Consider the following 17472-nt stretch of genomic DNA (forward strand, 5'->3'; position numbering starts at 1 on the left):
CATTAGAGATTTAGGAAACACCAACACATGATTTTATTTTACATCTTGCAATATGCCTTGCAAAAATGTCTTCTTTACATCTTGCAAAGATGTCTTCTCCACTAAAGCTATTAATTCTATTCATCTTGAATCCAAGAGAATAGAACATTTCATCACTGTAAAGGAATTGACATGACCTTTATTCAGAGCTGTCTCTGCACCAGTAATTCTCTAGCTGAGGACTTTGTTTCTGAGAGCTCTGGCAAATTTCTTTTCCATCTGTTCATCAGTTTTCTAAGTAGTATGAATGTGTTTCCTATTCAATAGTTCCATTTAATATCAGAGAAATGTATACAATTTACATCCTGAAATTCTTTTTCTTCACAGACATCCACAAAAACAGAAGAGTGCCCTAAACAATGAGTGACAGTTAAAATATTAGAACCCCAAAGCCCCCCTACTCCCCCCCATGAAAAGCAACAACCCTCCCCTACCCCAACCATTTCCACAAAAAAGCATCAGCACCCTCCACCCACCAAGCAGGCCCCCAATAAAGACCATGATCTGCAGTACAACAAAAACTAATTGTTCACCAAACAATTCGACCTGCCACAGGCTCTCTCTCCCTAATAAAGGGAAAAAGAGGTGTCCCCTTTCACAGTGGGGAGGGGGGGGCCATCGCAAAACAATGAGCTGATTTACAGTGTTGAAAGTCTGTTGCATGGCTTTTCTCCCCCAAGTTCTGTGACCTGAGAATCAGCAACAATCTCTCACCTTCTCAGCAACAGAGAGAGAAAGATAAGGACAGAGCACAACTCACCAAGAACACAGTCTCCGACAGCTGATCCGCTGTTTCCGATGTTCCGTTCTCTCCTGCGGCACCTCAGTCAACGGCACCGGCATAGAATCAGCCTGTTCACAAGGCTGAAAAACCTTGGGAGCAGATCCTACCACCGCAAAGAACTGAAGTCTGAGCATAACTCCAGGTCAGAATCCCATCCACCTTGAAAGTGAAAAGGAGAGACGCCAAAGGCAGAAATTAAGTGGTTTTCGTGAATGAACACAAAGGAGTCGTAATTTAGCGTCATCGTTACTCCATCTCAAACCTTTCTTGTGCCAAACCTTTTTAAAGTGTACTCAACACGTTTTACAGCCTTAGAAGGGAAACAAATTTAGGGATTTATTTCACATGATACATTATAGAAATGGGTCATTTGGCACAAAAAGTCTCCCCTGGTGTTTAGACCCCATACAAGCCTTCCCTCAGACAAGATCATGTCACCCTCTCTAATCATTTGTAATTACATGACAAACATACTGGGTCAAAGCATTAAACACTGCACTTTGACTATTACATAGTGAGTTGTAGAGTCATACAGTACAGGAGCAGGTCCTTTGGCTCATCCTGTTTGTGCTAACTACTGTAACCCCCAGGTTCTCTTGACTGCGTAAGTCTAAGAAAGACAATCTCTGGCCCCACCAAATGTGTGAAATCGAGGTGCGAAACCTTCTGTTTGTGTGGATGCTGCATGATATGTTACCCTGTTACTAACAGACAGTACACCATATGCAATGAAACAATTTAGCTTTATAATTCTTAATTTGACTAAAGGGTTAGTGAAGAAAAACAAAAAGAAAAGGGCCCATTTTAATGAAACAGTCTAATATGCACAAGTTGGAGCTCACGGTTTCCCCTTCACCGATCCTCCTTCGACCTCCCCGGGCTTCGTCAGATCATGGTCCCTTTCCAGCATCTTCTTTCTTCATCTTCCACCAAACAAAAGACGCAGATCACCCTGGTGTCAGGCACACGGCATGAAATCACCCTCCCGTCATTGGACAGCTCACATTCCAAAGCACCCGTTATCTCTAACCATAACCCAAACACTGTAGCTACAGAAAGACCATTACATTAGCAGCAAAACCTTTCCCAGGGTGTTACACTCTTCCCCCCCACCAGAATTTAGTCATGTCCTCATGACATTGAGATAATTTGCCAAAACTTCATTCAAAGCACAAAGTCCAACCCAGGTGCAAAAGGCAGTGACAGGTGCCACACTCTGTTCCCCCAGTGCTACATAGGCCAGCCTATCCAGTGGTCTCCTGATTCTTTGAGACCTCCTTACCCCCTCATCTACTTCTTCAGGTTCAGACATTCCTTGGGATACTTCAGCTCTACCTGATGAGGTCTCCCTCAGTCTATCACTCATGCCCTCCTGCAACTCCGACCCCTCCGTCCCTTGGCTGAGCCCCACTTCATCCTTTGCAGGGTCCCGCTGAAACCCAGTCTGTCCACAGATAGTCCCCCCAACTTCACCTGACTCAGTGTGAGAAGGGTTGGGAATCTCTTCCTCAGTCACTGGGAGTCAGCAAAAGGCAGCATATACTGCACCTCCATTTCCTCATCCTCCGAGTCTGTATCCCATTCAATGGTGGGGGCAGTCTAATCTCTCCTACTGTTGGTCCTTCAGTTGCTCTGTGTTGCTGTGGAGTCCTCCTAATAGGTGTAGGCTCCAGGTCGGGCTCTGGGTCAACACGCATCTCTTGTCCCAGAGGCAGAGGTGGTTCTGATGGAGAGTATTGACAGGCCCATTCCCATCCTCTGGTTTCACTCGGAAAACTGGTATATTTGGAATCTGACTCTCCACTGCATAGGGCATAGCCGCCCAGCGGTCAGTCAACATATGCTTCCCAGGTAGCCCCAAGTTCCTTATGAGGACTTGGTCTTTCGGCATAAGTTGGGAGAACCTAACCTTTTAATCATGCCTTCTCTTATTTCCTTGATTTTGCTTACCAGCTGCGACCTCAGCTAATTTATAAGCCTTTTTCGGCTCCCTTCTCATATCAGACACATACTTCCGATAAGTCGTCAGTGGTAGGTCTTCCTCGCCAGACCCAAAACAAAGGTTGCCTCACGCCCAAACTTCAGATAATATGGCGAGTACCTGGTAGCTTCATTTCGTGTACAGTTGTAGCAGTGGACCAGATGTCCAATATGTTGACTCCACTTGTTCTTTTACTGATTTCCAAGGTTCCGAGTATGTCTAGAAAGGTCTGATTAAACCTCCCTGGCTGGGGATCACCCTTCGGGTAATAAGGAGTAGTCCTCGACTTCTCGACTCCAAGCATGCCCATGTATGAGCCTACTTTCGAAATCCTGTCCCTGATCACTATGTATCCATCTGGGAAGGCCATAATAAATAAAATACTTCTCCCATAACACTTTGGCCACTGTGGACACCCTCTGGTCCTTGGTAGGAAAAGCTTGCACATATCTGGTGTAGTGATCCATGATGACTAAGACATTCGCCATGTTGCTGGCATCTGGCTCTATTGATAGGAAATCCATACAAACCAGGTCAAGGGGCCCCACACTCTGCAAGTGGGACAATGGAGCTGCCCTCATAGGCAGTGTCTTCCTCCGTATGCATCAAATGCATGACTTGAAGTATTCTTCGACCTCCAGCTTCATTTGGGGCCAGTAAAACCAGTCTCTGAACAATCCATAGGTCTTTTCAACCCCCAAAAGGCCAGGATTGTCATGAAATGACTTTAACACAATCCTCCGATACTTCTTAGGCAGAACCAGCTGAGAATGTTGAGGCTGCTCTAGAGGTAACATGACCCAGTATAGGATCTGGTTCCTCAACTCCAACCTGGTCCACTTTCTCAGTAATGGATGCACTACAGCATGTTTCATCTTCTGCATTTTGCCATGTCTCCTTTTTCCACCACTGACCAAATGGTACCGTTGCCCAGGTCATCTCGCTGAGCAGCTGTCAATTCTGGTAACTGATTTGTCCTTAGAGCAGAGAGGTTACAGTAAACTTGTGGAATGGCGTCATCAGAAGCTCCCAGTTGATCTACCGCTCAATCCAGCCCTTGCCTTCCATCTGTCTTCACCATGATGGCAAACTGGCACATGGCTTTCACCCCTAAGACAGGAATGCTCTCCCACTCTTCGTCCCTGTCCAGCCTTTGTGTGCATGTCAGCATCAATATTCCTACTTCCTGGCCAGTACTTTAGGCTGAAATCATAGGCAGACAACGCTGCCAACCACCGATGGCCTGTGGCAATCATTTTCGCCAAGGTCAGGATATTAAGTTAGGGGATTATTGTCCATCCTCACCTCAAACTTGGCACCATAGAGGTAGTCACTCAACTTATCCACCACAGTCCATTTCAACGCCAGCAACTCCAACTTGTGCATGGGCTAGTTTTACTTAGAGGGAGACAGACTCCGGCTGACAAATGAAACAGGTTTCAATCCAGAGCCCTGATCCTGATACACAACACCCCCTAAGCCCTCTCTGCTGGCATCCGTATGCAGTACATACGACAATTGAGGGTCTGCAAAAGTCAGCATAGGCACCTGGGTCAGCAGCTCCTTCAGCGACTGAAAGGCTTCTTCATATTTCGCATCCCACCTTGGTCCAAATGGCTCCAAAGGGCTAAGATATTCTTTACCCTTCTCTCCTTTTGTTCTCCTCCCTTCCCGATGGTAACCCCACAGCAGCTGATTTAAAGGGTGACTCACTTTCACGTGGCCCTTCACAAACTCTGATAGTACCCACTGAACCCAAGGAATGAGCACATAGCGCTCACAGTCTGGGGCCTTGGCCATGTGGTCACCACCTCTATCTTAGATGGATCCGTAGCTACTCCATTCCGTGAGACTATGTGCCCAACGTAGTTGACAGACGTCTTTCAGAACTGGCACTTGTCCAGGAAAAGTTTTAACCCTTCAGCTTTCAGGCGGCCCAGCACCTTCAGCAGCCTCACTTCATGTTCCTCCAAGGTTGATCCAAACGCTTTGAGGGCATCCAGATACACCAATACCTCACGCAAGTTTTTATCATCCATCGTTTTCTCCATAACATGCTGGATGGTCACAGGTGCTCCCATTAGGCCCTGGGGCACCCTTTTAAACTGGAAGAATCTCAGTTGACGTATAAATGCCGTCTTCTCTTTGTCAGTCTCACTCATGGGAATTTGCTAATATCCACTCATCAAGTCCGGCACACTGAACCACTTTGCACCACTACAACAAGCCAGTACGTGTTCAATCCTCAGGACCGTATACTGGTCGGGGACAGTGCACCTGTTCAAAGTCCGATAGTGCACGCACATCCGTACCTTCCCATTCTTCTTCCTGGCCATGACTACTGGGACTCATAGGGGCTTTGGGACTTGGTAATGATCCCAGCTTCCTCCAATTTACACAAATGCTGCTGAACATCTTCCACCTCTGCAGGGGCCAGTCGCCGTGACATCTCTGTCAATGTGGTGTCCTCAGTTACCCAGATAGTGTGATGAGTGCTCTTGGAACAACCCACGTCAAACTTGTCAGTGGAAAAGGCACCTTCCAACTTCAACATCTTCCCTATCAACTTCCTCTTCCAACCCACAGGTACCGGGGAGTCCCTAAAGTTGAATGATTCAGCAGTCAACTTTCCCCCTTTTGCAGATAGTTTCTCCCCGGTTTGTCTCACAGGGACACTCGACATTACCATCACTGGGAAGAGATGTGCTGGGGCCAACCCCGCTTGAAAGTGACCTCCTTCTTTGTAGTGTTCCTGACAGTCACTGCCATCCTGTTCGTCTGTACAACCGAGGGTTTCTGCAATTTGGACCTCACCAGTACCCCAGCAGGCATTTCCGACTCCTCTCCGTGGTCTTCCGGATCATCCACCAAGAGGGTCTTGCCCTCAGGCATTCTGGGAAATTTGGGGTTTCCCATTATTCTCTCTACTTCCCCAGGCCGTAACACGATTGGCTTTGACTGGGTGAACCACATGGTCCCTCATGTAAACTCGTTATCTGGCCCAATGCAGCCACGCATTTCCTCAAAAACAGCTCGAATCACCGGGTGAACGGACAATGTTCTCAGGAATCTCTCTCCAGCTTTCTCCTTGCAGGCTCCCATGAGCCTCCTCGCAATAGGAGTGTTGGTCCCCACAAGAATTGAAACACCGACTCTCTCAATGAGGTCCGGACAAACTAGAGCTAATGTATCAAGGACCTCAGCCACTCTCACATCGTCCTCTGAAAACTCCAGCTTCACTGACAAATAACCATCATATAGATTATCACCCACACTAAGACCCCAGATCTCTAGTGCACTGAATTGCATCAATGGTAAATGCGTCAAATACTGGTTGTAAAATGAATGGTACAGCAAAGTGACCTGCGACCTTGTGTCAAGAATGGCTCTAGCATAAATACCCTCTATCTGTAGCGATACACTGGAGCTTGGCCCCACTAAGCCTTCAAGAATATCGTCTTTTGCTTTAGGGTGTTCCTTGATATATTGCTGGGAATGTGTTCCTCGCCCCCCCCCCCCCATATGCTAGGCCTTCTCATCACTGGATTTCTTTTAAATTTTCCCCACTACTCTGTCTGCTTAGGCAACTGGGTCTCACTCTCCGAGGGGTTTCCTGTCGTTCACACTCCCACCTGAAGTGTCCCTCTTCACCACAGTTATAACAGACAATACCGCTCACTCCCTTCTCATGTGACACTGGCTGCTAGCAGCCCTCCACATAGTCCATCTGCTTAGAGGATCCACCTCCCTATCAGCTCCATCATATGGGGGGGGGGGGTCACACCTGTTGATAACAACTGGGACATCTCAGTTCTCAACTCTACCACAGTCTCCTCTACTCCCTGGGGCAGGCTATCCGTGGTCACTTCATCGCAGGGGACCACTACTGAGGACTGTATCCTGCTGATGGAGGCCTCCTGTACCTCTGACGCATTCTCCTCCTCTCGTACCTCTGATCAGCTCAACAAATGAGGGAGGGGGTGTGTCTTACGAAATAGTCAGAGACCCCAAGCGATCAGGTCCTGGGACTGGGTGCCTTTCGCTATCTGGTCCATTCTTAACTGATCCACCTCAGCCGTCTGAATGGTGCCTCTACGCCGCAAGCAATTTAGCTGCCTCTCTAGCCGAAAGATGTAGACAGAAAGCTTCTCCCCCTTCTCCTGACACATGTTCTGAAACCCCGCCATGAGCTCCATTGGGCTTCCTGTTGCACCGGACACCTTCTCTAGTGCTTGCATGTAGGGTGCAGAAGTGGCAAGGGGGTTCTGTGCCTTTACAGCTCTCACTATGTCAGCAGCCCGCCCACTCAAACTTCCAACCAATCACTATCGCTCTATGTCATCAGAGCACTGCCACTCATCTACAACTGAGAGGTTTGCCTCACTCAAGTCTCATACTCCTCTTCCCCTTTAGGGGTGGGCTTCGTTCCTCAGAACAGGCTATGATAGCTGGAATTTTGAACCTGGGCATTTTCTAATTTATTCACCAGAGAGGCAAGGGCAGATACTAACTCAGAATTCTCACTCTGCGGGTGGGGACTCATTAGAAATTCCAAATCAGACCACTCCTTCCCCTCACTCCACAGAAACGAGAGCACCCTGTCTTTGGAGTCTCCATTCCCAGCTACGGGAGATTCAACTTGCAATTTGGCCCACTCTCCTACACTCTCCTCCTCCCAGAAAGTATGGACAGTTCATGACCCCACCTCTCCTGGGGCCCCAATAGTACCAGGCAGTTCCACCGCTGTTACGTTAGCGGTAGTCTGAACTAAACCAAAGTCTGTGCCTGCCATTTTATCAAACCTCTGCCCCACAATCATAACTTTCCCTACAGTTTTAACAGCACTTAAAAGTCCAATTAACAATTCAGCAGGAGTATGAATATCTACCCCACTGAACACGCACACTTTCGTTACCGGTAACCCCATGGATGCACACCACCACTCAACCCCTGCAGCATCCATCCCCACGTATTGTAATCACTTTACCGTGCAGTAGTTTAGCACAGACTTAAACACACAACCCACTGGTTCAATGCTCAGGGCAATCACACAGCATCCAATGAAATCAATCCCAGACGAGCCCCCACAATTGTAAGCATCATGTTCTGTCGGCTGCTTAAGTCTAGGAAGACAATCTCTGGCCCCACCAAATGTATGAGATTGAGGTGCAAAACCTCCTGTTTGTGTGGATGCTGTGTGATGTGTTACCCTGTTATAAATTCGTACCACGAAATAACACCATATGCCATTAAACGATCTAGCTTTATAATTCTTAATTTGACTAGAGGATTAGTGAAGAAAATCGAAAAGAAAAGGGCCCATTTTAATGAAACAGTCTAATATGCACAAGTTGGAGCTCATGGTTTCCCCTTCACCGATCCTCCTTCGTCGGATCATGGCTCCACTCTGAAGTCTTCTCTCTTCATCTCCCATCGAACAAAAGACCCAGATCACCCTGGTTTCATTAGCAGTGAAACCTTTTCCAGGGTGTTACACTATGAAGTGTCTTTCTATACTAAACCCATTCATCAGCACTTGGTCAGAGCCTTCAGAGCCTTGGCAATTCATGTACTTGTCTATATGCTTCTCATATGCTTAATCACTCCTACCTACTCCATGTCCATATCCCTCCATCTTCCTTACATCCATACGCCTATCTAAACATCTCTTAAAAGCCTCCAAGGTACTGTATTTACCTCTACCAGCACATTCCAGGCATCCACGACTCCCTGAATAAATAACTTACTCCTCACATCCCCCTTGAACCTACCCCCTCTAACCTTCATTATGTGCCCTCTGGTATGAGATATTTCAACCCTGGGAAACAGATACTCCCCATCCACTCTACCTTTGCCTTTCATAATATTGTAAATCTCTGTCAGATCTCCCCTCAGCCTCCAGAGAAAACAATCGAGTTTGTCCAGTCTTTCATGATTGCACATGCTCTCTAAACCAGGCAGCATCCTAAATTTCTTCTGCATTCTTTCCAAAGTCTCAACATCTTTCCTGTCGTGCGGTGAACAGAACTGTATGCAATACTCCAAATGTGTTCCTAACTAGAGTTTTATAAAGTTGCAACATAACCTCCTGAGTTTTGGACTAACAAAGGCAAGTAATTCCACAAGCCTTCTTAACCGCCTTATTGGCCTATGTAGCCACTTTCAAGGAACAATGAACTCTTAGTCACATCTTCAAAGTTCTCCTGGTCACATCTTCAAAGAACTCCAGTGAAAGGGTCAAACTTGATGCCCCTTTCATAACTCCATTGTTCTCTATTATTCTTTTCGAGGTATTCTATTGTTACATTTTAGATTATAGATTTTTTCCTGCTACTAAGCTTGAATTTTGAAGCAGGGTTTAAAACAAAGCAAAGGCAGTGAGACAAAACTAACTTTACCACAGGAAAACTACAATTCCCAGAATACCGCTGGCGCGGTGTCTTGTGAGGCGGAGAATGAAGGATTTGCGTGTCAGCTCGAGCGAACGAGCGTCAATCGTCGCCAATCAGAGCCAGCGCAGGGCGGGAGGGAAATGGTGTCCCGCCTTACGGTGCCGGGCACCGTCCAATGGCAGAAGCGAGACTGGAAGAGGAGCGGGTGGGCGTGGCGCGGCGCGTGCTTCGTGGTTTGGGTTGAATCGGCCGGTTGCGATGGTACAGAGCGACGTAAGAGGCTGCGGCAACCATGGAGGGAGGAGGAGCTGGCGCTGGAGCCGCCTTCTGATTGAGGGGGACTTCCATCTCCTGACTACCCCGGGGTGTCCTTCACCCTCTTCTCGCCCCTCGCCGGGCAATGAAACAGGGACGGCACAAAAGACCCCGCCGCTTGTAACATTAGGAGCGGGCGGCGGGGGCAAAAGCGGGCGGCCGTCGAGGGGGCGAATCGCACCGAGATGTCGAGCGGTTCCACAGGTAAGCCTCGGGCAACAACTGTTTCTTCACACCAGGGCAGTGGGTGAGTGAGGCTGCTGCCGCTCTGCAACAACAGAGGCAGACAACGACCTGCTGCCGGTGGTCGGGGTGGGACAGCGGGCCGAGGTGGGGCGTCCCGTTAACAGGGTAGAATGGAGGGCGCCGGTTCTACTCTACTGATTGGGGTTTGGTTGCCTGGCCAAGTTCTGAGCAGATTTCCATTTTCCCACCTGGCCCTTTTAAGCGGAATCATTTATATGATGGTGCCGGATAGTTGAACGGATCCGCGGAAGGAAAACACGGCTGATTGATCTGCACGTTCTGACTGACTAATTTCATCACGCCTGCTTCTGACACAGGCGCTGGAAGCAGTCAGCATTTTACTGAACATCCTTGGGATCCAGTCGGCCATGGTAATCTCCAAACGTGGGCATTATTTGCAGTGTATATTATGAAGGCCTCACAGAAATACGATTTATAAGATTGTTTCCTCTTCTAGATACCATTTAGGGGTTTGTTTTAGTTTACGTATTTTTGGAAGATGGCATTGACCTTGAAAGAACGCAGAAGCATTTGTTTGAAACCCAGTGGATATAAGCGGCGCGGTTTTTTTTGTTGTTGGAGGACATCATTTGGCTCTGACAGAATGGATCGACGAAATAACAGTGATAGAGCAGCTTTTGGCGATGCTGCAGAAAAAGCAACCCCACTGTAATATTTATTGCCTCATGGTGTATTCTGTTCATGCCTTTGCGTCACTAATATGTGCAGAGGCATTTATTTGCGTTCAATACCTGATGATTTTTTTTTGAAATAAATGGGTTTTACTTGGGTTCTTTATTTAGAAAACTAGGTCTTATTTGCACGTTGGTATTGTTTTGTGGTAAGGGATTTCCTTGTGGCTTTCAAGGCCATTAGATTTGTGAATTTAGATAATCTATATATGTAAAATGATGCACAGATAATATTAATTATGGATTTGAAGGGTAATAGTTATTGAAATTCAAATATGAATTTGCATTTAACCGTTTGAGTTGAGGCAACTAACTTGTGATAGTTACCTAAATTAGTGAGATAGATGAATTGATTTGCATTTTCTTTTCGTTTTATTATAAAATTTAAGGATTGTATAAGTAAGCATTGTTGTAGGAACTGCAACCTGATTGGTCATTGAAAGGTGTGGACAATACAGAAAACTGCTTTCACTTTCATTCTTTTAACATTCATTGTGGTTTCTGAACTTTATAACAGCAGTCTAGAGAAAATGTATATTTTGAAAAGAAGCTGATTGTTAGTCAAACAAATAAGTCATTTCCTCAGTGTAAGTGTGATTTTATTTTTATAAAGAAATCCATTGTTCTTTAGCTAAGATGTGTTGTGAATCATCAACAGGATTCCACAGTGAAGTTAATTGATCAGATTTATGTAGTGATCTTGGAACAGTTTTTGTAATTTCTTACGGTATTTTAATAGGTGATTTTTTTTGTTTCCATATGTATGTAATTGTTCTGACAAGAAAAATGATAACAGAGAAAATGTAATTTTTTTTAGTTTAAACTGGATATTTCACATAATTTTTCAGTTGTATGCCTCCATTGTACTTAGTACCCATGAGTGCTTAGGATGTATTTTTGTGTATTGGCAGCAGTAAGAACACTAACAGAAGACTGATTTTACCATTCACATATTCTTAAAGTCGAAATAAATGCAGTGGTTGGTATAAATTAGTAATCTCAAAGAGCATAGGAAGTACTGATGAGCATTGTTACTGAGCCGTATTTTAACAAAAATTAGATGGCTGTCTGAGAGTAGAAACAGCATCATTGTTGGTTGGCTGTGGGATTTGACGCACCACATTTGTTTACAGTACTCAACGGTTTTCTGTGTTTTCTAGGCAATTCGTAACTGAGAGCTGCTTTTTTGAAAGCTCAAGTTTTAATGATGACTAACTCACTGATTTCATGAAGGTCTATACTGTAATATGATTTTTCATGAATTTAACTACAAAGACCAGCAGGTCCAGGATTACAATATTATTGAACCCACGTGCTTTGGTTGTTAATCTATGAAGGATGGTCAGTATTTTGAAGTCTAGAAGGGAAAAGATAATGGTTGGTTCAAGTAGGTAAATAGTTATTGAAATAAATTGGTAATCATTCCATAGAAATTTAAACCTAGACTGTGGTTTTTGATGATTCTGATAATAAACATACTGTTAGTTCAACTGACGTTGTTATAGGATAATGCAGTGCTGTGGAAATTAATTCTAAGATGCGATCTTGTTAACTTTAAAGGGAATAAAAGCCCAGCACAGTGTAAGTATAGTTATGTACAGTGTGTGTGTAGTTTGATAGATTACTTAAAAAGAACAGCATCAAATGTTATACTTAACATGGTTTTACAAACCCCATGTGAATCCCAAAGGAAAATAATCTGCTTTTCGGTGTTGGTTCAGCGAGATTTATTTAGTGCTGAGAGCACTCCTGCTCTTCCTTGGTGCTGGGAAATATTTCATGTGCATTTGAGGGGTCATGAGTTTAATGTGCCATCTAAAATGCATAGCACTGATTCAGTTACTGTGCTGTAGTGATAGCTGCACAAATCCATATTGTAATCATTTGGCTTTGACAAGAATGCTACTAAATAAACCAAGCTGAAAATGAGAAAAGATTTTAAAAAGAGTGAACATTTCTTGTTCCTTTCTTCTTCTATGTCCATGAGACAGGACATGAATCTACCCTAAATAATTTTGTGATGTTTTGCAAATTTTGAACAATGTTGATGTAGTTTAGTTAAGTGCTTGTGTTTGTGGAAAATGTTGTTATGGTACTGGAATGGGAAGTAATGATGATGGGCTTTAATTGCACCAATTATTGAAATTTAATATCGTATTGTACTACTGGGATTCAGTAGAATACAGTGATTTTTTTGGAAGGATTCTTTATTATAATTGCTATGGTTAAGCAATAGGTATATTACTCATTTTGTTTCTCCTCAAAAAATTCAGACGTCCTATCCAGCATAGAGTCATGGAAGACAACAGCACAGAAACAGGCCCCTAGTCCTTCTATGCCGTGCTGAACTATTAATCTGCCTACTCCCATCAACCTGCTCCTGGACCACTGCCCTCCATATCCCTCCCATCCATGTACCTATCAAAATTTCTTTTGAATGTTGAAGTTGAATCCACACCCGCCATTTCCACTGGCATCTTGTTCCACGTTCTCACCAGCCTCTGAGTGAAGAAGTTCCCCCTGATGCTCCCCTTAAGCATTTCATCTTTCATTCATAACCCATGAACTCTAGTTCTCATCTCACCAAATCTCTGTGGAAAAAGCTTGCTTGCATTTACAGTATCTATATCCCTCATAATTTTGTATACTTCTATTAAATCTCCCCTTTCCAGCAAATTAAGTCCTAATCTATTCAACCTTTCCTTATAACTCATTTCCCCAAGTTCTCCAAACCTCTGGCACCTCACTTGTGGCTAAGGTTATTTTAAATAGCTGTGCTAGGGCCCCTGTAGTTTCTGCACTAGCTTCCCACAGGGGTGGAGGGAACACCTTGCTAGGCCCGGGATTTATCCACATTAATTTTGCTCAAGACAGCAAACATCTCCTCCTCTGTAATCTGTATATGGTCCATGATTTCACTGCTTCTTTGCTTCACTTCTATAGACTCTGTGCCTGTCTCCAAAGTAAATACAGATGCAAACATTCTATTTAAGATCATGCCCATCTCTTCTGGCTCCATGTATAGATTAACATTCTGATCTTCCTGATGTCAAGTTTTGGCCCTTGCTATCCTTTTGCTCTTAATATATTTGTAGAAGCCCTCTGAATTCTCCTTCACTTTGTCTGCTAGAGTAACCTTTTACCTTCTTTTAGTCCTCTTGATTTCCTTAAGTGCTCTCTTGCATTTCTTATTCTCAAGTACCTCATTTGTTCCTTCCTTGCTTATACCTGCGGCTCCTTCTCCTTACCCGGGGACTCATCTTGAAAGCCAAGGTTCCCTAACCCTGTTATCCTTGCCTTTTATTCTGGCAGGAACATACAAAATCTGTACACTCAAAGTTTCACTTTTGAAGGCCTCCCACTTACCAAGTACGCTTCAACAGAAGGCACCCTATCTCAATCCATATTGACTGATCTTTTTTGATACCATCAAAATTAACTTCTTCCAATTAAAAATTTCAAACTGAGGACCACACCTATCCTCCTCCATAATTTTCTTGAAACTAATGGCATTATGATGTCTAGATGCAAAATATTCCCCTACGCAAACTTCTGTCACTTGCCCTGACTCATTCCCTATCGGAAATCTAGTATCTCACACTCTGTGCTTGGGACCTATACATACTGATTAAGGAAACTTTCCTGAACATATTTGGCAGAATCTATCCCATCCAGCCTATTCTTACAGTGTGAGAATCCTAGGCAACATGTGGAAAGTTTAAAAATGCCTATTATCACAACCTTGTGTTTATGGCCGCAGTCTGCGATGTCTATACAAATTTGCTACTCTAAATCCCACTGACTGGGGGGGGGGAGGGGAGTCTATAGTATTAACGTTGTCATCCCTTTCTTATTCCTCAATTCCACCCATATAGCCTCAGTATCTGCTCTCCAGTCTGTCCTGTGTGAGCATTTTCCCTGATCACTAATGCCACTCTTCCCCCTGTAATCCCTCCCGCTGTATCTAAAGCAACAGAACCCTGGAGCAATAAGCTGCCAGTCCTGAACCCTGAACCTCCTGCAACTGACTCTCATTAATGGCTAGGGTGTCATATTTCTACATGCTGATCCATACCCTAACTCTTTTGCCTTTCCTGCAATACTGATTGCATTGAAATATACACAGCCCTGAACAGTACTCTCACCATGCTCTACCTTTCGATTCCTGACTTTGTCTGTAGGCTTGACACCATCTGTCTCCTCAGCCACTCCACTATCTGCTCTGGTTACCATCCACATGCAACTCTGGCTCTGGTTCCCAGCCCTGTGCAGCACTATCAAAGTTTCCTGCAAGCATATTCATTCCCCTTCTAGTTCAGGTACAAACTGTCCCTTCTGTACAGGTTCCACCTTTCATAAGACCTAGGAACAGAATTAGACCATTTATTCCTTCTATCAGAGTGCATGACCATACAATTCCCGACACTGTGGTCCATCTGCCACTTCTTTGCCCATTCTTCTAGTTTGTTCAAGTCCTTTTGCAGCCTCCCTGCTTCCTCAACGCTACTTGCCCCTTCACCTGTTTTTGTATTGTTGTCGTGGCTATCTCTCGAGGTCGAGAATGATGGTCTTCGCTCTGAAGAAGTGGCCCAGAGTGAAGACGCCCGTGCGTGTATTTGTTTAACGTGTACTTGATGTTGCACTCCAAGAAGCACACGATACTTCACAAATCAACCAACTGATTCCAATGACGTGGAAACCACGACGATTAGAGCTGATGGATTTGTTGCAGCCTTCATCCGCCTTCACAGCCGTTGAGTTTGAAGTAACTTCATCCGCCTGTTCCACCGTTGAGGTCTTGGTTGGATTGTTCTTTGTCAGGGACCTCACCCTCGTCCACTACGACAAGGTGACAATCCACGGAGAAGATTTTCGTATCATCTGTAAACCTGGCCACAAAGCTATCAATTCCGTTATCCAAGTCATTGGCATATAATGTAAAAAGAAGTGGTCCTAACACTGATCCCTTTGGAACAGTCACTGGCATCCAACCAGAAAAAAAAAGCTCCCTTCATTCCCACTCTGCTTCCTGCCAATTTGTCAATCAGCTAATCAGCTAATTTGCTATCCATGCTAATATCTCTCCTGTAATACCATGGGTACTTATCTTGTTAAACAGCTTCATATGTGGCAACTTGTCAAAGTCCTTTTGAAAATCCAAGTAAACAACATCCACTGACTCTCCTTTGTCCATCCTGTCTGTATTTTCCTTAATGAATTCCAACAGATGTGCCAGGCAAGATTTTCACTTAAGAAAACTGTGTTGACTTTGGCCTATTAAATCACGTACCTGAAAGTACCCTGAAATCTCCTTAACAATTGATTCCAATATCTTCTCAACACTTGAGGTAAGACTAACTGGTCTATAATTTCCTTTCTTCTGTGTCCCTGCCTCCTTGAAGAGTGGAGTGACATCTGGAATTTTCCAATCCTCCAGAACCATGCCAGAATCTCTTGTTTCTTGAAAGATCATTACTAATGCCTCCACAATCACTTTCAGCTACCTTTTTCAGAACACTGTGGTGAAGTCCATTTGGTCTAGTTGACTTATCTACCTTGAGACCTTTCAGGTATCCAAGCACCTTCCCCATAGCAATAGTAACTACACTCACTTCTGCCCCCAACACTCTTGAACTTCCTGTATACCGGTAGCATCTTCCACAGTGAAGACTGATGAAAAGTACTTAGTTTGTCTACTGTTAATTTATCCCCCTCCTGCGCAATTTCCTGTGGTCCGATATTAACTCTTGCCCTCTTTTACTCTTTATGTATCTAAACACTTTTGGTATCCTGTTTGCTGTTATTGGCTAATTTACCTTCATATTTGATCTTTTCCTTTGTAATGGCTTTTTTTGGTTGCCTTCCATTGCTTTTTAAAAGCTTCCCAGTCCTCTACCTACATGCCCTCTGTTTTGATCTTTTTATGTTGTCTTTGACTTCCCTGTTCGGCCATGGTTGCATTATCTTGCCTGTGTAATATTTCATTTTTTAACAACAGTTACATCACCCCTTCTGCCTACCTGCCTGTCCTTTCAATACAATGTGTATTCTTGGATGTTAAGCTCCGAACTATAATCTTTCAGCCACGACTCAGAGATGCCCATAACATCGTACTTGCCAATCTCTTAAACGTGTGGCAAGATCATCTACCTTATTCTGTATTTTGTGTGCATTCAAATATAACATCCGCAGCCCTGTATTCATCACCCTTTTTGCTTTTGTCTCCATGTTACACTGCAACTGATCCCCACTGACTGCAAATTTGCCCTATTTTCTGCCTGTCCTTCCTGACAGTCTCATTGAAGCTGCTTGTATGCCAACTGCCACATTCTCATCACTCTGATACCCAACTCCCTCCAAATTAGTTTAAACCCTCCCCAACAGCTCTAGCAAAGCTACCCAAGGATATTAGTGACCCTTGGCTCCAGGTGTAACCCATTCCTTTTGTACTGGTCATACCTTCCCCAGAAGAGATTCCAATGATCTGAAGCCCTGCCCCCTGAACCAGTTCCTCAGCCACACATTCATCTGCCAAATCATCCTATTCTTGCCCTCACTGGCGTGTGGCACAGGCAGCGATCCAGAGATTGCTGGAGGTCGTTCTTTTCAGCTTTCTACCTAACTACCTAAATTCTCTTTTCAGGGCCTCCTCCCTTTTCCTACCGATGTCATTAGTGCCAATATGTACTAAGACTTCTGGCTGCTCACCCTCCACCTTTAGAATGCTCCCCCTGCCCCTCTCTTTCCTGGAAGAGAGTCTAATGATCCAAAAATCTGAAGCCTTCCCTCTAGCACCATTTCCTTAGCCACGTGTTAAACTGTATGATCTTCCTGTTTCTGGCTTCACTAGCACATGGCATGTATGACAATCCTGGGGTCACAACCCTGGAGGTCCTGTCCCTTAACTTAGCACCTAACTGCCTGAACTCACTTTGCAGGACCTCATCACTCTTCCTATTAATGTTATTGGTACTGATGTGGACCATGACCTCTGACAGCTCACCTTCACTTAAGAAAGCTGCG

General features: G+C 44.6%; 1 protein-coding gene across 3 annotated transcripts in view; it reads left to right on the forward strand.

Moving 5' to 3' along the window:
* Positions 1-9486: 9486 nt before the first annotated feature.
* LOC134349599 (tau-tubulin kinase 2-like) overlaps positions 9487-17472 on the forward strand; it is a 350526-nt gene continuing 342540 nt past the window's right edge. For 2 of the 3 annotated variants that reach the window (XM_063054164.1, XM_063054174.1), the window contains exon 1: positions 9487-9715. The gene's annotated coding sequence lies outside the window, so the exon portion shown is untranslated. Of the gene's footprint in view, positions 9716-9798; positions 10129-17472 lie in introns of those variants that run through there. The other variant, XM_063054168.1, reaches the window with a different exon arrangement.

The sequence above is a fragment of the Mobula hypostoma genome, chromosome 1 (assembly GCF_963921235.1).
Source record: "Mobula hypostoma chromosome 1, sMobHyp1.1, whole genome shotgun sequence".
Taxonomy (NCBI): Eukaryota; Metazoa; Chordata; class Chondrichthyes; order Myliobatiformes; family Myliobatidae; genus Mobula; species Mobula hypostoma.